This window comes from Corapipo altera, unplaced genomic scaffold (genome assembly GCF_003945725.1).
Source record: "Corapipo altera isolate COAL_440 unplaced genomic scaffold, ASM394572v1 24b, whole genome shotgun sequence".
NCBI lineage: Eukaryota > Metazoa > Chordata > Aves > Passeriformes > Pipridae > Corapipo > Corapipo altera.
The window spans coordinates 11,504,281-11,531,348 of NW_020884888.1; positions in this window are offsets into that span (position 1 = coordinate 11,504,281).

Consider the following 27,068-nt stretch of genomic DNA (forward strand, 5'->3'; position numbering starts at 1 on the left):
CACCTTAAAAACTTCGGTTTCTGTAACATTTGAACTGCTTTCATTTTCTTCACTAGTCCATCTCTGACAGGACTTCTTCCATTCTGCATATGGCAAATCCATTGCCACAGGAGGTGTCCTGCTCATGGCATGATTTTGGAACTAGATGGTCTTTAAGGTCTCTTCCAACCCAAGTCATAAGGTAGTTCTATGCCTGTATGATAAAACACAAAATGGTTCATGTTGTGCTATAGCATCAAGGTCTTTTGTGATGTGATGTTGGTCAGAAGGACCAAACCAACAGTGAGATGGGTCAGGACAATATAAGGTTGGCTGAAGTTTTTACTTCCATCTATACCACTTTCCATTCTGCTCATGCTACCTCTCAGGCAGCAAATATCTCAGACATGTTCAGACAAGCTTTTTTTTCATTGGCCTTATGTTTGGTTTGTTTGTGGGTTTGTCAATCTATTTCTTTCTTTCTTTCTTTCTTTAAAATGAGCTTTGAATTATTTCATTTATTCATTTACTTGTAAAGTTAGATGCTTTGGCCCCACAGATAAAATGAAGACTATGTTAAAATTTGTGTCAAAATTTCAGGATAATGAGGATTTTGCCAAGGAGGCTAACTGTGCATAGCTCTGAGGGAACCTTAAGAATCAATCAATATAAACCAACTTTTAACAAGAGACACCTTTAAATAGGGAGGCAGAGGGACAGGTACTGATCTCTTCTCTGGGGTGACCAGTGACAGGAACTGAGGGACTGTCCTAAAGTTGTGTCAGGGGAGATTTGGGTTGGATATTAGAAAAAGGTTCTTTACCCAGAGGGTAGTTGGGTGCTGGAACAGGCTCCACAGGTAAGTGCTTACAGCACCAAGCCCGACAAGAGTTCAAGAGGTGTTTGGACAATACTCTCGGGCACAGAGTGTGATTCTTGCGGATGGTCCTGTGCAGGTCCAGGAGCTGGACTTGATTATTCTTGTGGGTCCCTTCAAAGTCAGCATATTCTGTGAAATATGGAGGGAATCTAAATCACTGAGGTATCTTCGGCATTGGTCATGTAAAGAAAGGGTAAAATTCTACTTCATATTGGTTTATAAAGTAATTTTTTACAAAATTTTCCGGGTTATTTGAACAAATCTTGGTATAAAATAGGTTAGATAACAAGACACAAATCATGTGCAAGTTCATTGTGCAATATTTCATGGCTTGTGTAATGGATGTATTGCACAGACACACGTGCGTGTGTGTGTGTATACACCTGTGTCTACACTCCTGTATATCTGACTGTTAGTCATTTGAGCTGGAGGGTGAAAACAGACTGCTAAGTTCCTCACTTTATAAAGATGCTCTTTTTCTTAATATAAAGTATGTGTTATGCAGAGAAGCCAATGTTAGAGACAATTTCCTATTGAGGGTAAAAAGCCCACCAATGTGGCAAAATGATTGTTTACATCTGTGAAGTTAAATAATGTGAAACATCCCAAATTTATTATCCGTACTTCTTAAGTACTGTGGGCAGCTGGCAGATTCATTCAAATGCTGAGGAGAAATAGGAGAATTTGCTGCATGTTTGATGATAGACATGGTTTGCAACACACTCCAGTAACATTTCACCTTGCAATATGACCATAACCCTCACCACTCTCCAAATTACTTTCAGACAGAAGAATCAAGTCTTGTTCTCTATGGTAAAATATCCTTTTTTACAAGTGTCTGATATACAGGCCAGGTCAGCAAGTAACACAGTGAGATTCTGAGACATGGACAATGAAACTTTATAAATTCTGTACTGAGACAATTAACCTTGAGAAAGAATTGGAGGGGAGTAAGGTATTTTCTATTAAAAAAACCCTTACAAAATAAATTGACGCATTTAAAAAGGGGATTAATTTTTTTTTGTGTTGTCTGCCGTAATCAATACTGTTTGTCTGTTTGTGACTATATAAATGTAAATCTGTAAAACCCACATAGTTAACTGCTCCTCCACTACAGGAATATTCCTAGACTTCCTTTTTTCCTGACACCCCTCTGCTGTCCATCACTATTGCCTGTCAACACTTTAAGTTTACCTCTTTCTCCCACCACTCTCCTCAAAAATATTGGATTTAGGTGGTCAGATTGGTGCATGCAAAATCTACAACATTGCTTTACTAACTGATATTTGCTGTAGTGTTATTGTATCAGTACACTGCAGAGGAATGGAAAGCAGAATGCTTTACATAACTTGTATTAATTGACGTGATTTAATGAAGACAGTAGCAGCTGTCAGCTTTTTAGCCTTGATAATCCTGGCCCCACCCAAGAAGTAGTAAATGGGTTTTGTGGCTTTGCTGGTAGGGCTTTTTGATTGTTTCTTCTTGCTGGTGTCATTCCTAATGATACTGTGTGGTGACTTTTGCTCAGCAGAGGCTTATAGAAGGGCTGGGTGATCAGATATAATGGGTTGGGTTTCTCTGCCTCTGTGCTGGCCTCAGTCCTTATCTGTGTGTTTGCGATACCTGTCCTCAAACAAATCCCACAGACATAGCCATTAAGAATTTTCAAGGATGTAGTTCCCCCAAAAGGAGAAAACCAGGCTTATTTAGGAAATTTAAAATTTTCACAAAAGAGACACTCATGCCAAAAGCACAATGAACTAACACACCTGTCTTCCAGATTCAATCACTATCAAGGCAGTTTGTAAGGGAGAGCTTGTGCAGAAACTTGGGCTGTCAGGTTCATGGAACTAATGGAAAGCAATGGTAGCTGCAGATCTCATTTCATGGGCCGAAATTATTCCCTTTCTATTTTCTGGAGTAAAGAAAGTGTTGGATTCTCCACAGGAACTTAAGTAACAAGTCATTCTCCTTTTGATTTTATATAGTTTTCCTCTAAATAAGAGATACAAAAGTTAAATCTGTCATGTGAATTAGCAATGTTCTCTGGAAGATTTTGGGTTTGTAAAACCACAAGCAGAGGTACTTCTCTCTACTAGCTGTTTCCATCCGTGAAAAATATGAAACCAACAATATTTTTGCTATTACAAAATCACATGACTGTAATTTGTTGAAAGCTGGTAATAGTTCACAAATTCTTCATTTGACTAAGTTGCTTGATGAAAACTGTAACAGGAAAAACTGGGATGTTTAGAGAAAAGAAAGGTAAGTTACAGGTGAGCAATGGTTGCATTGGGATCTTGTATTAATGCTGCATCCACTATTCATGAGTATAGTGCAACAGAGTATGAAAAAGGAGGATGTACAGATTGCAGATAAAAGCGGCAGAGGAAGTAAAGTTGTAGAAAAAGCATTACAAAAGAAGACAAATAAGAAGCGGCAATCTTAATCAAGTGCAAAAGAACAAAAAAGTCAGTAAAGTATTTAAATACAGGATGGGTTGATGGGAGGGGAAGAACAGAGGAAACAAAACACTGGGCACAATATTCAGTTACTCAGCTGTTTTGGAACCAATCATTCAGTATCTTCTCTGACATCATTTTGTATCTGAACATTGTGAAAGAACAGGACAAAAGAACAAAAAAAATCCACCAAAAAACCAACCAACCAACCAAACAAAACCAAACAAAAACCCAAAAAACCCTCTGATAACCTTCCTTAATGGTAACCTTGGCAAACATACCTGTCTTCTAAAATTGCAACATGCCTAATAAGATGTCAGCACTTTTCAATCAGTTTCTTGCCCACCATTCTTTATTTTCTCACCTACAGAACTCACTTTATTTTCTTGTATTTTTTCCTTGCTATAGCTTTCTTAGCTTTAAGGAATTTTTTTGTAACTACCCTTCAGATTCAGTCAGCTGATCACAGTTATTTTTAATAATTCCAATATATATTCACTATCAGACCTCTTTTTTAACTTGAGCTCATAATACAAAGGTAAGAACAGGTGTGCTGTTTATTTTCTTAGTCAAAATAGGGTTTCTTTGTTGCAATGATAAGCTACTCATTTTCCATTCTGATAGATCATCCTCTTGAAAGCAGAATTATTTTTCTAGTAAGAAACTAAGAACCAAGTTCACTGCCATAGCTGTATAAAATAACCTACTTTGAAAAATCTGCCAAGGTCAACTTGTATAAGCATGATTTGGATTTGTGCTGTAGAATGGGAAATGTCATTTATGAATTTCTCTCCATGGACAATCTGTTTTCATAGAAAGACACAAGACACAAGGGAGAAGAAAAGGCAAAAATGAGAGGGGGTCAAGGAGAAAGAGAAAAAATTGGAGAGAGGAAAAAATAGGAGGGAGGGAGAGAGGGGGGCAAAAAGGAAATAAAATGCAAAAGTTTGTTTGAAATACCATCATTTTAGCCTCAGAATCTTCGGTAATCAGAAGTAGTTAATTTTATGCTGCCTGAAAGATATGCTCTTTTGTTTATTTGCTTACAATATTATTTTTTACAAAACAGTGTCTCTCTCCTATTACCTCTTAATCATTGGAGCTCACGGTAATTGGATGCTACTTGGAAGGCTTTGAACCAAGCCAGAAAAACACAGTGGATTAAAAAACCCCAAAGTTTTATATTTTATTTGTGGTAATAGTATGCCAGATCTAAAAACTAGACAGCGATACACCTATACAATATACTTACAATTATTTACTAAAATAATGAGTGGAGTATTTACCTATACAACAGAATGTTATTGCTTTACTCTTTTTTTTTTCCCCAACTTTCTCTGAATCCATACATGATAATGTTAAAAAAAAGGTTGACCTCGGCAAGCAATCTTTAGTTATTGCTAAGCATTCTCTTGCTGGTTTATTTAGTGTAAACCTGCATTAAAATGTTACCAGTAGAGGCAGCCAGCAAACTGATTTAGAATGTCTACCTACTGGGGCCAGACTCTGACACCGCTGCTACCTCTGAGTAAATATACTTTATTTAATGAATTATCTGGTAGAAATCAATAGCAGTATTCACTGAACCTATCATTTACTGAAGGTGAAGGCAATTTAAAACAGTTTCTGCATTGTTACTATTGCTTTAGATTTCAATACATTGTTTTATATTGCTGCTATTATAAATACTAATTTTGTTACTGTAGTTGTTTGTTGGAATATTTTGAGATGAATCAGGGAGGGGGCATTTTTCTCCCCAAAATGTTTCTATTTTCCATTCAACTCTAATTATTCACTGCATATCAGAGCACCCAAGTGGGAGATAGATCTATTTTGCATTATGTTAGAAAACGAGTAAAAATAGCTAGCAAGAGAGTTTACAGAAAAAGGTTTTGACTTGGCAAGACATTTAAGTGTATGCTTCATTTAAAATATGTAATTGGGCCCCTGGAAGCCCAAGATTTATTGCAGAAATGGAATCTGGAAAGCAACTTAAATTTCTGTTCTGTACATCATATATTTGTGATATCCAGTCGCCTGGCATACACTTGAAAAATATCAAAATATCACAGATTTTTAGGGTATGTGCATTAACTGACAACTACCAGCATTAAGCATGGTTTTGGTACAACCTGTATACAGGAAGAAAACACAACATAGTTTAAGGGAATCATTTATGGTAAAGATATTTGGACTTTATGCAGCTGAAATACCCCTTTAAACACATTGCAGATCTTTTGGTAGGTATGAATCATACTCGGATATGGTATGTTCTATGCAGAAGGGAAAATACTAATCTGATCTTTGTATACGGTCATTAAATGTAATCAAAACATATCTATATATCTATATATCTATATACAAATATCAATCTTTAACTAGTGGTTTTCTGAAACTCTTGCTGAAGGCAGTTTTCACTGTGCGTATCAGCTGAATTCAAGACGCTTAGAGCTTCAGTAGGTATTTATTGAAGAAATCTTGTATGTGGCTGGAATTATTGCCCTGAGTACATAGATGACTTTGAGGGACTACAGTAAGCCACCCATTATCAAAGCTTTGAGATGTATACAAAGTTATCTCATTGTATTTCATGGAACAGTTACCCCATGTTGGAAATTAACGGTTCTTCAACCCCATTCATGGTAAATCCTAGTCAAAAAAACAAAACTCCAGAGCCATCCCTTGGAGCACTGGTCCCTTGAAGCAGTGGTGTACATGCTTTTGCCTTGTGGTCCACAGCAGCAATGGTCTGGCTGGCTATCTCATGGATGTCCAGGGTATTACTGGAGTTAATGGCACAAATTCAGAGTTATGAGCTTCTTCCTGCTTTCAGAAGGACCTTACCACTTGCTTCTCCCTGTCCTGCCCTCCCTCCCTCTTCCTCCTCTGTCCCTGAAGGCACAGCCTGTTCCCCTGAGTGAGTCAGGATCTCCCTTGTTTTTCCTCGTACACATCAGCAGCGGAATATAATTTGAAGAGACAAATCAGCGCACTGTTAATATCACATCTTAGTACCCTCTTTAGGGAGCCTCAAGTGCAATCTTGCAGGCAGATTATTGAAGCTTGCCTGTGGAAAGTTTTTTGGCATGGATGAGTTTTCATTCCAATGGGTGTTGGAGAGTTTCAGATTATTCCTGCGTAAAGGAATGGATGAATTGGTGAGGAGCTTGTAAATTGTCACAGCTTTAGTTTTCCCCTGGCTGTCCATGAATTCGGGAAAACAGCTGCTAGATTCCTGACAAGTGATTTACATAGTTGATATAATTTAGTTTCCCTGCCAAAATACTTTTACTTCTAGTTTGCTATTTAATTGAATCACAGACAGTCTGAAGTGTCTATCAGCTGCAGTGGGTAGGATGAGTGCTGTAAAAATCAGTTTTTGAGATTGTGTATAACTTCCCTCATCACTGGTCTATTAACATGCAGAAATAGGTTTTCAAATAGTTTTAAAAAGTTCTGTTAGGCTACTTTTCCCCTCCCTTACCTTGCAAAAAGGCCTAACACAGATGGGCTATTCTCAAAGATCAGTAGAATAAAGGCTCCTTTCAGGAAAGTATACTGCAGTTTTCTCCCTTCTATTTTACACTTGCAGGATCACAGAAACAGTTTGGTCATTTTTTTTATTTCTAATCTAAAAATCTAAGTTACTGGAATTTACTCCACCTAAACCCGCTCAGTATTCACTAACGGTAAACAGCCCTTGACATTTCTCTTGTCTTCTGTATGACACCATTTGTAATTCTGAAAATTCTGTCTCCGGTTGACTTTAGGGTATGCTTGTTATTCATAAGCAAGCATGATTTGCTGTGCTCTTTTACCTTCCTATAGCTTTTTATTTACTTCTGATGGCTTAACCTCTTAAATATTTTTTCTTTGTCTTTAACACTGGGACAGAAGGTTGCATGAAATATGCAAGTAACGCAGCTGCATCAGGAGCATTACATAACCCCAAAGGCCCCCATCAGCAAGTTTCTGCAGTGTGGTAGCAATAGGCTTCATGTTAGTTGAAAAACCTTGCTGTGGCTTTGGCAAGGAAATAAAATCAAGTACAAAGATTCCTGTGCTACCCCTGGATATCGTTTATGCTCCTATTTCTTACCATCATAGAATCATCACAGAATGGTTTGGGTTGGAAGGGACCTTAGAGATCATCTAGTTACAGTCCCCCTGCCATGGACAGGGACACCTTCCACTAGTCCAGGTTGCTCAGAACCCCATCCGGCCTTGAACACTTCCAGGTACAGGGCAGCCACAGCTTCTCTGGACAACCTCTTCCAGTGCTGTAAAGAACAAGATATGAACTAGATTTTCCCCCCAGAACCTTCTCTTGGTGATGACTTGGGAATCCTCTGACAAAAAATAAAAGTGTGTGTAAGCAAATAGCAGTTTTGACACAGCTGTGGAGAATGGTGGTTCATTCACGACTGTGATTTCTGCAAAGCTGTGTTATGTTCCTTTATAGATCGAAAATACTTGCCTCTCCTTCATGACTAACAGTTCAGCAGGGCAAATTGTTTTCTGCTTTTCTTTGTGTGTGTGTGTGTGTTTTGTTTTGTTTGTTTGTTTGGCTTTTTATTTATTTCCTTTTCCTTCTTGCTCAGTTTAACGATTGTCTGGGAACATCTAGCAATATCTCTCTTAGAAGTTATTTTTCTGAAGGTACTGGGTGATTTGGAACAACGCTACCTGCATGAAAGTTTATTGGCAGCTATGATAAACTTTGAGCTTATCTTTTTTTTTTTTCTCTGCTTTATATTAAATAGAATTAATTCAGGTAGCTGGACAGCTGCTTAGATTTGTCATAATTCTAGCCTCCTGGGAACTGAAGTTACCCAGCAGGCCTTGGTAAATCTCAATTGGATCTGGTGCATGTCGTCTAGGAAGCAAACTTACACTTCTGTTTTGGTAAGGAAAATCCATGTGTCACCCCTCAAAATCACCTCTCAAACCTGGAAATGTGCTGTTTTCCTGCTTGGGAAGCAATACCTGCATTTCTATCTGATGTCTTAGGATGAGAAGTTTCCCTAAGGACTGGTAGAACTGTGCAAACCACATCCATCTGCAAAGCAAAACCTCTCACTATTCAGCTTATTTGGGCTGCTTGTTTTTAAAATAGCTATGTTGCTACAGGAGAACTAGAAAATTACAGTAGGACCAACTTGTCCCAACAGTAAAATTTTATTGTAACGTAATGTTTTCCATCAATAGAATAAAAAAATAAGAAAGATAATAGAAATGAGTCAGCATAAATCTGAGTCATAAAACCCCAAACATTCCCATAGATCTCTGTCAACAGATTAATTGTAAAGAAAGGGTAGCCAAAATAAATAGAGATACTTGCCATATTAAAGCAAAAGCTGTCTTAGTAAGCTGCTCTTTAAAATGTACTAGTACTAATCCAGAGAGAAGCGGGAACTGCAGGAATAATCTGCATAGCCACTATCATGTTTTAGATGAGCAAAGGAGTCAGAGTAAACATAATACATTTCTCCCTGCAAGACTGCAACCATAGCAAAAGAAAAAATAAGAAATATTAGAAATATTTTGAAGGAATAAAGTTAAGAGAGAGAGGGATGAAGAGCAGGACGATGATTAATGTGTGTAATTTTTATTCCTTCTCCACTCTGTAGTATGGAGACATCTGACATAGGTCTCCAAACCAAAGCATAATTTATTTGGTTTCTATTTAGTCATAGAAACATGACTAAATTTGCATGTTAGTGAGGAAAAAAAAAACTTAACAGAAGGTCTTCACATCACTTTATGGCATTTGATGTTGGGGTGTTCTTCACCTAAAGATTCCCTTGGGTTAGGGGCATGAATGCCCCACACCATTACCAACAGAGACTGGACACCAGTGCAGTTCAGCCCATCTAAAATAAACTTATCCCAGGTTGGAACCATTAGTTAAGAGATTCAAATTGAATGAAATCAACATGATTAAGGTACTTAAACTATGAGCTAAGGCTTCCTAAGCAGTCATTATAAAGGAATAGGCTTCCTCAGAGGAAGAGATTGCAGACCAAGTTGAGACCACATGTCTACAAAGACAAGGAGGAAAGGCTCTTGGGCACTTGTAGTGAATGGATTTACCACATAATGAGAGGGTTTTTTTTTTCTTTACTTCCTTGCTGGAAGAAGTAATCTTCATAATGAAATACATCTGTCATATTTTTGAAAAAAGGTTGAGTTTTGCTATGCAGAAAAATATATCTGTGTGATCAGAAGACTGCGAACACATGAAACTCAGATTTGGTTAAGAGAGAAATGTGTTCTTGACTCCTGTATGCAAGAGATTTTTACTTATCATTCCTATGAGATTACATATATCCTATCCTTACAAAATGAAGTACTAACTCCCTGGCAGCGGATGAATCATGCCCACAGACAGGCTTTATTCTGTGTTCGTGTTCAATCAAAAGATGCAAAACCATAAAATCATATTATATTGAAAGGTCAATCCTTCCTCCTTCAGGAAGGATATGTGGGAGGCAATTAACAGGTTATAGTCACATGTGATAAAGGAAAAGAAGTAAACTGTTTGGCTGACATATCTACTCAAAACAATGTAAAAGGTTAAATGAAGATTTTCTCAGCATCTGGTTGACTAAGGTTTTTATGTTTAAATTATCATAAATAAAGCAATATAGTATCAGTTGTGACCAGTGAACAGTAGAAATATGGCAGGTTTTTTAACTATCTACGCTGATGTGAGATACATATCAAACTTAACTCAACTGTCCAAAGGACTTACTATAAAGAGGAAAAGGAGGGTAACAAACATGCCAAATATTAGTTCAGTTGATTAATTAGTTAAAAAAGAATATTTCATCCCTGCAAGCCCCAGCAGTCATATTTAACACTGGTCTAAGATCATAATGTTAAGATCTGGCTGTTTGCCAGATGAACTACGAATGCTTCACTAATAATATCCACTTTACAGTCCTTCAACTCACCTGATCAGTGCCTGTGAGAGTTACTTTATATGTGTATTCCATTCCTGCAACATGTTGTGTTTCTGGCTGTTCAGTGTATTTGGTCAAAGGTTGGACTTGATGATTTTGGATGTCTTTTCCAACCTTAACGATTCTATGATTTGATGTGCAAACAGGAATAAACATGAGGTAGCCTGCTCATATAAGAGCAACACTAGGGGTGAGGGTTGGAGGGGAAAGAGGAAAGACCTTTTTGTACTGTACACTGACAGAACAGTAGAAAGGACAGGTTAAAATGCAAGTCTGACAGAAAGGGTCAGACCCTGTTTTTGTTCTCAGTGTTTGTTCTGTGGAAAACAGATATCTGAATATCTGTATTTGAGAATTTCCTCTAGCATATGAAATATAGTGCATTTAATTGTCAGCTCCTACCTAAGGCAAATTACTCTGAGTTCTCTTCACTTTTGTAGAAGAGAAATGCTAATTTACAGCACCTAGGGTGCCAGTGCAAAAAAATCTTAGTTACATGCTTGCTACAGGAATCATGTTTTGTCTCTAGTTTGAAGGGTCTAGAACACACTTTTGATTCAAAAGTTCAAAGCTCAAGTATTATTGGATTATCTGTGCATTTAGAGTAACTTGTCGTAAAAAAGAGAGCAGGCAGCATGAAAACAAAAAGAGAGCAAACCCAACATGAAGATGCAAGACAAGGTAAATTGATACAGAGACTAAAAAGAGATCAGGAAAAAGATTAAATAAAAATTCTCGAAAACTCTAACCAACAATAATGACAGACAACATACCAACTCCACTGTTCTACCGAGGGTTTAGGAGAAGGTAGGGCTTCATTTGCTAATGTGAAAGAATAGCCCTAGATAAATATAAATGAGTCCATAATGCACAAAAATAGGTATACCATCACTGAGAGCCTCATCCCACATAAATGATTTTTGCTTTACAAAAGTCAATCATTCCTTAAACAAACACAGAAATATCACCACTGAAGTTACATTATGTCACTTTCTCATTTTAATATGGCCATTACTTGGAAAATGTTTAAGCTGCTAAGGTGCTAAATCTTTTTTTTTTTCCCCCTCTCCATCTGACTGGAAATAACTCACATGCAAGCTAAACCCTAAGGAAAGTGCTGAAGTTAGAGGACACTTTTCAATCATGATTTATCATACACACTGATCACCAACAGCGATGGAAAGGAAAATCTCTATAAAGAACTCTCTTGTCCTCCTGAGATTAAGACAGACAAATCACACCATTTATTCTTGCAGCCCTCAGGACCTAAACCACAGAAAAAATATTTTTCCATGGTTACAAAAAAGATGTCATATTTTGCCACAGTGGATTTTCCAGTAACAAACACATCTACTGGTTTAGCCTTATCTTTAGAGAGTTAGTGTCCTCTACTCTTTCCTAGGCAAGTGTTATGGTCAGATGGAGGACATTGAGTTGCCTAAATCTTTCAGGCTAGTCCAGCATTGACAGTTTTACATTCTAACACCTTAGAAAGGCAAGAGGGGGCAGGGCATTGATTCTAATGCAGTATGGGAGAAAACTTAAAAATGTATAAAAAGTTAGATTCTTAATATTCATTGTTTCTCACAGATGCCAGAATTAGGCAGCAATCAAGGAAGTGACCAGTCAGCAGGTTTGCAACAGAGGACAAGAAACATTTTCACAGGCTGTCTTTAACATAGCCATCATTTATTTAAATGCTGAAGTGTTCCAAATATTTCAGAGCAGATAAAAGCTTCAACTAACATTAATTTCTCATTACTTTCTTATGTCAATCAAGAGAACAGCTATTCGACACACAGCTTTTTGAGCAAGCTTGCAGTAGAAGAGTCTTTTTTTGATTTCCTGCTATTAGTGAGGGCAGAGGTCCTATTATTGGCACACAATCCATTTCATGTTCTTTCCCCTCTGGTACATGGTGAACAACTGGGACACTGACAGACAAAATGTTGAAATGGGTAATTATTCTAGAAAAAGTGTCATAGAAGAATGAAAAGGATCTGTGCTTGAGGCAGGTCATTATGAGGCATACTATCACTTAGATACTGTAAAAAGTTTCACAATTTCATACAAAATGGAAAGATAATTTATAAGCACAATTAGAATCCAGAAAAAGAATGCACATTGAATTGCAACATCTTTAGAACTAAATTTTATGCCAGAAAATAATACACTTTCCATTTAACTGTAATTTCAAATGCAAATACCAATGTCCTTAGAATGAAGCAGATGTTGTGCTTTTTTTTCAGTAGAATGAGCAGTTGTTCATCTCTGAATCCTTGTCTTCTGGGGAAATATTTCAATGCCTTAATGAATGAAAGACAGACATTGCAGGGTTTTGCAACACATTCCCTGGAAGCCAATTTTAGTTCCATCTTTGGAGCAATTATTGAAAAGTTGTAGACTGTTACAGTGATAATTCCAGATTAGTGTCAAGTTAGGGGAGAGTTTGGGGTTTTTCTTATTGTTCTGGGAGAAGATTTTACTGCACTTGACCATAAATTGCTCTGACAGTGAATAGAGGAAAGGCAGATGCCACGCATAAGTTGGAAGTTGCTTTGGCAAGTACCTGGAATATAAAGTCCTCTGGGGTGAAAATCCTACTTTATTAATCTAACTGTAAAGGCAGCTACTGGTTGGGTTTCAGGTACCACTGGAGAAAACAACACATGGCTGACAGAAAATCCTACTCTCCTGCAGATCTAGGCTTTCTTTTCCATCCTCCCTCACCCTGCAGCACAAACACATGTATATATATTGTGTGTCCCCCATCAACAGGGAAAAACCAAGCAGGGTAGGTAGATGATAGCGACAGGGTTGATGTTAATAACAACTGAAAATACTTGGCAGTTCACATAATGCAGAGGACCTGACATCCTGTTCTGTTTGTGATTTTGCCATTTAGTTGATTTTCTTCCCTAATACGCACTGTAACACCGCTTTATTTGCTAAAGGGTATTTCGTGGTATGGCACATCCTTTTCACTGTACCAGCTGGCACTTTGGGGTGAACACTGATTGGTTTCACCCTGGGAGATGTCACCAGTAGCATACCGTGATGGGCACAGCAGCCAGGGGAGGTGAGTTTCATATCAGGTGGTTTGGAGCAGCTGGAGCAGGTTGCAATGTCTGGAATGGAAAAGGCACAGAGAGACAAAGAAAGAAATGACTGAAGCATGAGTTTTTAGTAAGCAAGTAGTTATTTTAAAGACTTTTCATAGAGACTGAGTAGGAAGAGAGACTGCATGGACTGTTGTAAAAACATAGGAGGTTCGAAGACCATTTGAGCTGTGCATAGGTGGACCAAGACCTCACTCAAGAACACACAGTGCACAACTGTGCAGGTATGGAGCTCCATTTAGGGGGTAATTCTGCTTTACGGAACAGCAATTATTCCGTTGTCTTAATTAGAACTGAGGGCCAGTCTTTGATATTTGATTATAAAATTGTTTCCTCTCTTCCTTTTTGATCATTTAGAAAATCAACATAGAAAAAAACCCCCCAAACTCAATTTCCTCCTACCCAAATTCTCTCCTGAAATAAACTGACATGCATCACTTGAATCAGTGATTCTTCATCTGTTTGAATAATTGTAGAAATTGGCTCAGTGGGTTTTAAGACATTTCAAAGAAAAGTTAAAATTATTTATGATAATCAAGCTACACAATGTATAAAATCAAAACACCAGAAAATGCCATGCAAAATCCTGTTAGATGAAATGAAAGGACTTTTTTCAAATGCTCTTTTATAAATATCAAAAGCTGACCAAATATACATTTAATGATTTGTTTAATACAATATATATACTATTTTTGGATTATATATCAGAATATAAAGCCAAGTGAAAACAAAAGAATATTAAACAAAACAAAATTGCTTGCAACTTTTCACTCTGCGATTGAGACGGATTACTCAATATATGAGCATCCAGACCCTCAGCAGCCATTTGACAATGTCCCTTTCACTTCTGCAAAGTGAAAACAACATTGGCTTGAGGCAAGAAACATAGAGTGAACCCTAGATTTGGAATAAATTTAGTACTAGGCTTCATGTTCTGGTCTTGAAATATGAATCATATTTAGGCTTTGAGCATTCAAAGAAATGCATTTCCTTTAGAGGTTTACAGATGTATTGTGTTTCCATGGCAAGGGGCTACAGGGCTGGCTTCTGTGAGAAGCTGCTTGATGCTTCCCCCATGTCTGACAGAGCCAATGCCAGCTGGCTCCAAAATAGAACTGCCACTGGCCAAAGCTGAGCACATCAGTGACAGTGGCCATGCCTCTGGGATAACTTGTGAAGGGGAAAAAGAAAACTGCAAGGTAGCAGCAGTCAGAGAGAAGTGAGAATATGTGAGAAAAACAGCTCTGCAGTGTAGAAGGAGGGTAAGGAGGTGCTCCAGGCACCAGAGTAGAGTTTCCCCTGCAGACCATGATGCAGACCATGGTGAGACAAGCTATCCCCCTGCAGCCCACGGAGATCCATGGTGAAGCAGAGATACGCCTGCAGCCCATGGAGCAGGTGGATGCCCAAAGTAGGCTGTGGGAAGCCTGCACTGGAGCAGGCTTGTGGCAGAACCTGTGACCCTGTGGAGAGAGTAGCTTATGCTGGAGCAGGTTTGATGGCAAGACTCGCGACCCCGTGGGGGAGCCACACTGGAGAAGCCTGTTTCCGAAGGATTGTACTCCAAGGAAGGGACCCACACTGGAGCAGTTTGGGAAGAACTGCAGCCTGTGGAAAGGGTTTGTGTTGGAGAAGTGTGTCTCTCATAGGAGGGAGCCCCTGCAAGAGCAGGGGAGGAGTGCAAGGAGTCTTCCCCCTAGGAGGAAGGAGCAGCAGACATGATTTATAATGAACGGACCACAGCCCCCAGTCCCTGTCCCCCTGAACTGCCGGCAGCAAGGAGAGAGAGAAAATTGGTGGGACTGAATTTCAGCCCAGGAAGAAGGGAGGGGTGGGGGAAGGTGTTTCTAGGATTTGGTTTCGTTTCTCAGCTCTGATTTGATGATATAATGTTAACTAATTTCTGCCAGTAAAGTCTGTTTTGCCCTTAACAGTAACTGGTGAGTGATGTCTCCTTGACCTTATCTCATCCCACTAGCCTTTTGTTATATTTTCTCTCCCTTGCCCAGCTGAGGAGGGAAGTGATAGAGTGGCTTTGCTGAACACATGGCATCCAGCCAGGGTCAGCCCCCAACAAAACATTTAACAATGTGCTGTTGTATCTTTTTGAAAAATATCTTGGAGCTGTACAGTGACAATGAACCTACACCTGTCAGGTTTGCATTCCTGAATAAAGTACTGTGAATTCTCTGCCCAGTCTATAAGCCAAAATTTTGATCATCAACCAACAGCAGATAGAAAAACCTTGATAAGACAAACTATAATGTTATTCACTTAAAAAACCCCAAAACTAAGGGCAAAACTTGGCTTTTGTACAAGAAAACTATTTTAAGGAACTCGTGGACAAAGGTCCTGAATGTAAAAACTACTTTTAAACATAAATTCACGGAAGTTATTTCAGCTAACCTTGATATACTGAGAGAAGGATTTTCTGTATTTTGTTTCATTATCTAACTATAATATTATCTTTTTCTCCACGCTGTTTTGTAGCTGGTGTTTTTTTTATGAGAAATCCTTGAAAATAACAGTATCCTTTTTCATCACATAGTGTAGATGCATGACTGACAGTCCTCGTGGAAAGAGAGGACTTCATGGGAGACAACAGGTAATACAATATAAACAAAATACATGAGTCAAGAATGCATTTTTGTCTCATTACAGCTGGGATAAGCTTGAATGTACAGAGCAAGAAATTTACATTCTTTATTTATGAAAAGTCCAAGTTTAGACTTGCTAGTCACAAGGCCTGGGAAGAAAAGTAAAACCTGGGACCAAAACTCACTTTCAGTCCTCTGTGCTCCTGCTACCATCACATGGGAGAAAATGATAGATGCAACGATGAGATACTTCCTGGGGAAAAAACCCTGTTGTCTCATAAGCTAAAGGAAACCTTATGAAAGAATTTTCTCTGCATCTGGATTCTTGGAAGTGTCACTTATCATTTCCAAAGGGATAGATAATGCTACTTGAATTGAGTGTGTGAAAGCACACACATATGCTTGTGTCTGCATATGTGGCAGGCATTGAATCAGGGGATCAGGGCTGCATACTCACACGTAACCTGTGTGTCTTGATTGGACTGGAAAGTGGGCCAGAGGTCTCAGAAAAGAGGAAAATTTAGTATGCTTAATGCCAGACCTGCATAATGAGACAGGGCTGTGTTTCTTTCTTCCTGTTTATTTTTTTTTCTCTTTTTCTCAGTTTTGTCACAGTACTGACTGACACAATGCATGGAAAGGTGTTTTTTTTAAAAAAGGCCCTCTCCAATGAAAACCTCACAACAACTGTCAAAACTGCAGTGGGTGAACTTCAGAGGGAAAAATTTCCCTGTTTGTATAGTTTAACAAACAATTTTTAACATTATGTGCACAGACTGCCACTCTCTATTTGCAAATACCTCTCAATTTCTTGAACTAATAATCAACCTGTGTAACAGTCAAACACACAATCATGGCTTTAAGGAGACTGAGAGCCAAGTAATTTCATTGTGTTGTGGTAAAAGTGATTTAAACCATCTTTACTGGAGACTTAATTGCCTTTTTCCTGCACATTTTATTTTCCGGACCCATCCTACAGTTAACACCTACCTTTTTTCATAACTTCAGATAAGGTATGTGACTTACCTTTCTTTGGCAGTCAGTCCAGTACCTTCTGCTCCTGCCCTGTCAGTACTTGAGACACAAACAAGTGCACTTCCATACTGAGTTTTTCCTCCTGATAAATTCTTTAAGGAATCATGTATTGCTCCTTCTAATCAAAAATTACTGTAGTGATGGCACCAGAAATTTTTTGTTATGATACAAATTCTAATTTATGACTTTCACACCTTCTAGCACAAGAGCCCCACTTGCTGCCTTTGCCTATAAATTTTAACAAGTTTTGGAGATGGGCCTGAAGATTTTCCAGCTGAGTTTCCTCATTGAAGTCTTCTGAAACACTGGGAGTACTTGACAGCTCTCATGATCTTCATAAAATCCCCTAGCCCTTCATTATTCCTGATAATGATCTATTTCTGTGATCTGACATCATAGTACAAAATAATTTTATCTGTGGTGGTGTTAAACTTTATATAAATAATATATTAACTCTGAAAACCCATACATAATTCACCTTTTTCTCTTCCCCACAGTATTGATGGCCAGATTGGTTTTGGTTTTGGTTTTTTTGTTGATTTTTGTTTGTTTGTTTTAACATAGTCTTATTAATCACTTCTTCAGCAGCACAATATACCTTAAATTAGATCAAGGCTTTGTTGCATTAGCCCAACTTACTAACTACTTCCTAAATCTAACTAAACCCACTGTTATTAAACTATTTTTCCCTAGAAGTGTTTCAGTTTGTCAACATCTTGCCAAATTATTTCTGATTTATTCTTGGTGTTTAATTCCATGGTGTATCTAGGCCTCACACTTGGGCAACTGTTACCTCTCTGATTCCCACATCAAACCTGCATCTTGTGGAAAGAATCTCATTATAACAGCTTCAGCTTTGCTACTGGAGACTGTAGTGATGATGCTGGCTTGTTTGGCTTCAGACTTGGTTATCCAAAGATGATTTCATTGCTTCCTTCTGCTGTGGTGTAGGGCTACTTAGCCGTATGTATTCCTCAGGGGAATATGAAGGTAATGCTCTTGTCTGTTATATTGGTAAAGATGCCTTCCTCTTCTCTCCTTGCAAGGGTCACTATATCTGTCAGTGTGGGGGCTGTATGAAGCCCTTCAGATACTCCTTGACATGCATCTTACAGTTTCTGGGATACCATTTGTAGCTGGATAGGTGTTATACTGCACTTTTCATCATTATCCTTGCTTGATTTGCAGATATATCCACCTCACATTGCTGCATCCCAGTCCTCAGCAGGAACTGCCACTCAGGCTTCCTAGACCTGTTCCCATGTGACTGGGCTTTTTTCCTGCACTGGCCTCTCATCTCAGCCTGCCAGGTTTTCCCAGCCTCAGTGCACTCAGCAGCTGCCTGTAAACATGTTCACTTATTTTTATAGCCAGCCACACATCCCTTTGGCTGCCAAACTTCACCCTCCCCTTTTATAATTACCTCACTCCCCTCTGAGTGCAGCCAGTAATTGTCACACAAATAGCTACACGAAGCAGAAACAGTGAGTTTTCTCAGTGTTCTTTGCTTTAGCTAATTCAGGATGTAATTTTCCCCATATCATACCATACAAGTCCTATTTGGTCCTTGTCCTAGGAACTGGGATTATGATTTTTTATGGTTACTTTAATTTGTCCCATGGCTGGGGCTAGCAGGAAGTCAGTGTTGACCCCTTATTCCCTCCTGCCTTGCTCTTCTACCATGTGCCATTCTGCTAACACACCAGAAGCACCAGTAATACAGCTATGCACATCTTTTTTTTTACAAATTATTGGCTCAGAAGCCAGCATATACTTAAGTTCATGACTCAAACCTTTTTTGATCCGAATCAGTTCAAGAGATTGCCTATTTTATTCAGCAAAAATTTGCCACAGGGAAAAACCTTCGTAGTTCACATAGTTTAACCAAATCAGGATTGAGGTGGTTTATTGGTTTATTAACTGCATTTAAAGCATTTCATTTTTTTACAGGTTGCCCAGAGAGGTGGTAGATTCCTTATCCCTGGAAACTTCAGGTTGGACAGGGCTCTGACCAACCTGATCTAGTGGAAGATACTTCCTGATCTAATGGAAGATACTTCCAACCCAAACCAACCTATGATTTGACGATAATTAACTGGCAATCAGTGAATTACAATTTATGTAATGCTAATAAACACAAATTTTGAAACAGCTTTCTAGGATCAATCACAAAAAGCTCCAATCCCATATAGACAGAGGTGCTCGCACTGCTGTGGGCACACACCTCATCTGCATGTACCTGCAGCTGTGGGTGGCAGGTTCCCATTCTTATGTTAGGGAGGATGAGTTGCCACCCCATTTTTCCCCTCTCTCCTATGGCTGATGTGGGCCATCCAGTCCCGCGTATGATCTGGCAGCTCCACACACTGTGTCTAGTGAGAAAGTCCCCATGACTCTAGACAATTTGAAGTGGGGGTGCCATCTGCTGCCCCATACTGGCAGTCCCTGGTTGGATGTGACATTTACGGGGAGGCTACTCCATCGAGGGTCTGCTGCCACTCCAAGGTTTCCCACCCTCCAATACCATGCCTCTTTCGTATTTCTTTTTAGGTTAACTTCACTTTGTTTCAAAAGTTCTCTCTAATGCTCTGCAACTATTTCTGTGATGATATTGGCCCCAAATAATCATGAACATGCTTGTATGTTGCAAAAATCTTAAATCTTTGCTCCATCATATGCTTGACCTGTCTTTCTCAGGCAGGTATAAAACTGAATTTGCTTTTCTAATGCCAAGAAGTATTAATTACTGTTGCTTATCAGGTTGCTCAGGAAAAAAGTTTCTGTTCTGTATTTCAAAATAATTTTCCGTATCATTACCAAGAACTTTACCCTGACATTTAGTAACTGTAGCTCTTAGTATTTCCTGCAAGAGCCACAGGTTAAAGCATTTACATTTTTTTCTTTTCTGTTAATGGCAAGGGATCCACTGTCTTAACAGTCTAGAACAAATATTGGGCCAAATATTGAATATCTCCTTTGGCTGCAATTCCTAATAAAATGTAAAACTCAAAATGATAGGCAATTTGGCTGGAGAAAAAACAGAAACAAAGTTGCCAGCTGTCATTCTGACAAGAGACAATTTCTCTATGCCTGGACATCGGTTTATTTCTCTTGGTCAGAGCAATCATTTTTGTTTTCTCCAATTACTTGTATCTGTTTATGCTTCTGTGGCATCTGTTTGATTAGTTCACTTAGGAATCTAACTTGAAATATTCTCCTTAGTAAACTCAATTCTTATTCGTATGTTTTTTTGGTTAAACCTGCAAAGCCAGAATAAAATGCACTTTGAAAGATACAGAGAGCAGTATTTTCCTAATTTCTTCAAGAAAATTGCCTGGTTCTTCCTCTGCTAGCAAAATGAGGTACCTTGCTATAAAACATGAGTAACAGCTCTCAGATTTTGATTTGGTATTATATTATATTGTACCTAGAGAGAAATATAGGATAGACTCTTCCTTGTTTGGAGAGTTGTGGTGGGGAAAAAAAGGGTTTTTTTCCCTTGGAGTTAAAAAAATGGTAACCCTCGAGGGGGTGGTGTCTCTCTTGGTGTTGACTCAATCAGTGCCCCTGCAAAATTTAAACATATCACACCAGACCGGAAAAGGAGGATGATGAGGTAATGGAGAAGAAGTGGCCATGTTCTGAAGCCATGAGGAGAAGGGTCAGGAGCCCCGCTGGGGAACTTGGAACAGTGTTAAACTGGGCCAGGTACTGTAGCTAAGAGCTGGGGGAAGTTTCTCCACTGCGAGCAGCAGCAGGAGATACTGAAAGCAGCAGCGAAGCAGCAGTGAATGGAGAGACTATGGCAGAAAGTCAAGGAGATAAGAAACAAGTATGCAGCTAAGCAGAGAGACAGAGAGATGTCTGAAGGAGAGAGAGAGCTGGCAACAGAGTAGGACTAAGCTCTACAGAGAGACTTTTGCGGTAAGAACTGAATGAAACCCCCCAAACCCTTGTGAGACCCCTCCTAGGAGGAGGCGGTGGACCCCTACTTGAGGGGAGTCTTGGAATGCAGCAGTACCAGAGAGAGGAGCTGATAAGCTCAAAATGTTCTGGAAGCTGGACCAGGACGGCCAGACAGAATGCAGAGGGGGTAACCTTGCCCCCCTGCTGCTGCTGCCAGGCTGGCAGCCTGAGACAGAGTACAGGAGTTCTGGTAGAACTCTAGAGGCAAAGACTTTCAACTGAAAGCTGCCCGAGACATTCTGACTCAGAGGTAAACCCCCTGAGGAAAGGGACCGTCACAAAGACCCCTGCACTTCGTGATATGATGTGGTGAGGCGAACCTTTGTCCCGGTTATTGCAGTCCACGGGAGAGAGAGACCATCGCTTGGAGTCGAAGGGGTGAGAAGGGGTGAGAGGAGACTCCCCTTGTGTGTAATGGAAGGAGATCCAGCTACAACTTCAGCTATGACTGCTGCATGGAAGAAGAGAGACACTGCTGTTCTGAGAGTGGAAAGGATCTTTTCCTTCTTCCCTTCTGGACTTTTATTGGAGGGAGAAGAGATTTGATCCATTGTAAATACTGCTTTATCATAGGAAAGATAATTAGGATTCTATTTATAATGTATTATAATATTTATTTGTCTAGTGATTGTAATATAATTCCCTTCCCCCCATAGTGAGTCTTGTGTTGTGCCTGGAAAACCCCTCTCACACTGGGGTGAGTTTTGGGAGGGGGGCTTGTACTCAGGAATTGGATTTTGGGGGTCTCAAACCACGACAAGAGTTTTATTAAACTTTCAGGCAAAATTATGGAAAAAACCTGATGCCACTTTGGAAGGTGATAATAAGGATTCTGATGTCATTCAATGCTGCTGTCACTTAGACTCTAACATTCTTAAGGTATGTATTTTGTGTTTTTTACTCCTGACAAGATACACCAAACCAGAACATTATGATTATGGGAAGGTATTGTCTCTTAATAGATGTTTGATGTCCCACCATTTTCAGTCTCTCTTTTTAAGGCAGTTCCTCCACTTTCTTGACAATTTATTTGTCATTTCTGCACCTTCTTTTCCTATCCTGTGTCCTTCAGATGCAGTACTTGAGAGACGGTGACTTGAGGTTCTTTATATTGGCAAAATGATTGTTCCTGGGTTTTTTCCGTATACTGTCCTAAAGATGTCCACAATTTTTCTGGCCTAATTTTGCACAATATGCTAAGAAAACACCAAGATACTGAACTGTAATCACCAATACTGAGTTCAGCCACAGGTAAGCAGAGTTTAGATTACTTTCCCTTTGCCTTACATTTGACTACACTGAAGCTCATCTGACACTTCTTTCCTGATGGAATTCTACTTTACCAAAGAGGGATTTTCTGCAGCTCTTCTGAAGGAATTTGATTGCCTGAGAGATCTCTGCATCCTCTCAGATTCTGAGATTTCATTGCTGGTGTATTTTCCAGCTCACTAATGGTGTTTCAGTAATGGTAATTCAAGAAATCCACTTCCAGCACTGATCCTTCTGAACCCCATTTCTGATCCTTCACCACCATGAAAGACGATGTTTAAGACCTACATTTTGCTTCCTACCTGTTAATAAACTTTGGTCAATAAAACAATTTTTCTTCCAGTCCCATGGCAATTTAACAACCCTTAATAAAACTTGTGTTCAAAGGCTTTTTGAGAAGACAAATATATTAATTCCATTAGATCCCTTTTTGTCTCCATGCTCATTGACATCTATCAGGACACTGCCTGTGTGTGAGGCCTCTAAATTGTTGGGGAAGAGGAGAAGGGAAGAATCCAGGGCCCTGACAGCAACCTCCTGGGACTCCTGTGGGTTAGCCAGGCAGCATTTCTCTCTACAGAAGCCTTGTGGACTCTTTCCTGACATACTGTGCTTATTCATGATCTCAGTTCTTGGAGATAAACTGGATCTTACCACCAGGTATGGAAGTCAGGCTCATGTGTAATGCCTAGCTTTTGGATATCATGTTTAATAATTGACTTTCAAAATGCTCACAAAATAAAATGTCATTTTGAATTCAGCCTGCTCTAACATGCCTCTATCTGTACGATAAGTGAGACAAATTTTCCCTAAATATAGGAAAAAGGCAATCCCCTTGGGCACCTTCTAGAGACAATATGATATGTCTAGGACACAGTTTCTCAAGCTGTGCTTGAAGTTTGGTCTTTTTACCCCCTGCTCTTTGCTAATGTCACCCCTTTTGATTTGAGGTTGTCAGAAGTGCATCTCTTATCTGATTGTTCCAGGATTATCTTTCTTAAGCCTCTATGTGTTTTAGATATTGTGGCCAGGAGTGTTTTTGGTCACACTCAGTCTGAAGTCACTCTTACCTGGGTTTTATCATTCACCTCACTTTATAGCTAGGGTCTATGACTCATGATGAGGTGAAATAACTTGCTGCATGTCAAGCCCCGAATTTCAAATGCTGGGTAAAGAATCCAAATTTAGAATCACAGACTGGTTTGGTTTGAAAGGGACCTTGAAGATCATCTCATTCCAACCCCTCTGCCATGGACAGGGACACCTTTCACTAGACCAGGTTGCTCAAAGCCCCATCCAACCTGGCCTTTGTGGTTTTTTCCCATGCTGATGCTTTGAAAAAAATGAAGCCAGATTACAAATTCTGAACGTGGATGCTCCTCATGTATGACTTGCTACCTCCCCCTGAAAGGCCTGTTTGTTGTACATCTCAACCACAAAGTGCTCCCAGCACCATGAAAGCATCATGCTTACAGTTTTGTCATATTGCACTGTGGTATGTTACGAAAACTTTCTGGATAAAGGCTGACTCCCCTCAACCGAGAAGCTGGTTTTCCATCCTCCCCCAGATATATCTCTGACTATATCACAAAACCAAGAAGTGAGGTTGGGGGCTCAGATATAAAGCAAACCTATTAGAAAATTTCTGAAAGCAATGAAAATTTGTGACAACTTAGTGACTAAGCAAGCTATGCTTGCTGGTATGGATTCTTCTGCTTCCAATTTTTAAATGGTTCCTGTGACCCTCTGAGCTCTGCCACATCTCTGTACCTCATAGTGTTGTTTCATTTCTTTAGACAACCTCATATCAAAGAATATATTTGGCAAGGCAGAAAAGTCCCATTTGTCTCCCCTGTACTGGTGAGATCTTTCCAAATGCTTGAGTGGCAGACATGCAAAGGATCTGTATCCCTTAAATGCTTCTGTCATGGTTTCAGTAATAAAGTCCAGTGTGTCTTCTCAGTATCTGGCCTATAACTGTGCATCCTTGTACACCAAACACCAGGCTCCTAAGTCATAACTGTTCCATCAGGTCATAATCCATTTAGTGTGTTCACATTAACATTTTTTGTTTCTGTTTTTCCACATTTAGGTATATAACTCCTGATCTATTTAGAACATACCAGGCAGTGTTTGTTTGCATGAAAGAACGAGATGATCTTTTAATCAATAATTTTTCTTTATAGCTTTTCCCCTTAAGGTAGCCACTTTTGGACAATCAAAGTCTACAGAAAGTATCTGTCTTGCCACTTTTTTCCCATTTTAATTTCCAAATTTCTTGACACAGTCACAAAATCTTACACTTCCAAAGTCATTCATAGCTCATTTGCAGCTCCAAAGTTCTGTTGCAAACTTTTATACATCAGAAATAAAATCTCATTGTGAAACTACTAGGGGCAACTACAGGTAATGTAGTGATACATCCTAGTAACCCACACATTCATTCTTCTTCTGCAATAAAGCTGATGGGCGGAGGTTCAATTGCTCTACTGGATACCAGGGATGGAGTATGAGGAGATACAAAACTCCAACAAGAATGAAGCAAAATCTGTTTCAGGGTAAAAATCAATCAGTTTCAGTTAGCATAAAATGCCACAGACAGCCATGGGCAGAAATGTGCACTCCATAGAAATGTGTGGCTATTTCGTTTCTTTTTCTTTCCAGACTGAAAATACTATTATCCATCCCTATTTCAGTGTCTGTTTTATTGATTATATTGTTTCTGGGCAGGCATTTTATAGATTTTACACAGCAAAAGCAAAGTATTACCCTCAGGAAAGTCTTCTCCTGAATCAAAGAAATTTATTATTCTGACTTTTGGGCACACTGTGTGAGCCAAAGTAAGCAATGACAAAAGACTATAGCGACAGAAAATCTCATGAAAAAAACAGATTTTTTTTTTTTCTGGATGGAACTATATCATGGTTTGCCTAGTGCTACTTTATCCAGAAACAGAGTAATTATGAGTGAAATATATGCAAAGATTGTACATTAGAGGGATGTTAAACTTGTTGTAACTTGTAACTTGCTAACATGCACATGAAGTGGGTTATTCTGTGACCCTGAGCAATTTCACATATTTCCCAGGCTAGATTATATTTCCATATAATTGAAATAAAAATTAATGTAGTGAATTACTTTAACTGCTCTTCTCCTATCACTTCAAATTTGATGTATCATTTTACCTCTGGAAATATGGCACCCAGGCACAAGTATCTATAAAAATGTCCAGAGATAGAAAGGAAGAAAGGATCTATTCAAATAAGCATTTATCTCATAAGAATGCATTGTCAGTCTTGGGGGAAAAAAACCCACCCTGCTGTAGCTCATTCAACCAGCTCATATGCAGTATTACTACTACCTCAACTGGAATATATGCAACATCAGCCCCATTTAATGGATTGTGTTTCTAAGCTGGTGACCTATACCTGAAAATTTATGTGGCAAATCAGATGAAGAAAACCTCACGAAAAACAAACAAACAAAAAAAAGAGACTTTTCTTCAACTCCAAATGCAACTTGTCACACACATTTTGTAGAAATCTTTCTCAGTAGCCATATGGTGGACACTGGAGTGATGCACTGTGAATTTTCCTTGAAAATGTACCAGACACAATAGGAATAATTCGTGAAGTTGGCAAGGGACAGGGTCAGCATCAAAACTGACCATGCAAAATAATTTTACTCAGCAGCTGATTACACTATATAAACAAACCCTGAAATTTTTATGCCTTGTTAGACTCACCTGCAGGTCATGGAAATCAATGTGGATCTTTCAATCAACCAAAAGTGAGCTGGATCACATTCTATGTGCTTTTCTCTATTCCATACATCTGCTGAGAATAAATGCAATAGAAAGCTGAGGCTTAGCATGCGTATCATCTAACATTTTTAAATAGAGGTGTATAATTGAACACAGATTATTTAGCAGATGTAGTTAGATTAGTTTTTGCAGTGAGACCATTCACAACTTCAGTGGAACAGAATCCAAAAGCACTTAACTAGAAGCCCTGGAGAAGGTTACATGGGGTGTTTGGCTAGTAACTGCTGGAAAACTTGTAAGTGCTTAGAAATGGGACTAGGGTTGTGCTCTGCAATACTTCTCTGCCTTGCTTCTTGGAAGGTTTCTGCCCCTGTCTTCCTGCTCCTGATTTAAGGGGAGATTTGTTAACCATCATCATTGATTCCCCATGCAAGTGCACCAGCTTCTCCTTGATCCATTTTCTTCCCCAAAAGTGAAACACAGAAATATCCTTCCCTTGCTTTATAGCCTATGCCACTTTGTTACTGTTACGCTGCTTCATTAAATTTCTCAGAGCTAGAATTCATGTGAGAAAAAAAAAAAAAGATATTTTTCAATACCCTGGACTGTGAAGTATTGGAAAAGTAATTAAATGCTAGCTACTTTTTTTTTAATTTTATTTTATTTGCTAATCTTTACTACAAGGAAGCAAGAATTTGGAGCCAATATGTTTATATTTTCTTTGGGAGCTAACAGGTTAGCTTGTCCCCTAAGAAAAAAGATTCACCTGTAGGATAGGGTCTAACTAGTAACTGCATCACACAGCTGACCAGCTGTTAGATACATGATGGCTATCCAGAAAATTTACGATCATTTAGTCTAGTTCTTCCTCAGTGGTTTCAAGAAAGATTTAAAAAGCAGTCTCTATGCATCTCTCATGTATTAGACACATTTTCTGACTATAGGTAAGTATGTTTCTAAAAGCAGAAATACCTAAGAGCTTTGATCTCTTTTAAAACTACTAAATGTGGTTTATCTGAAGTTGCACAAACAT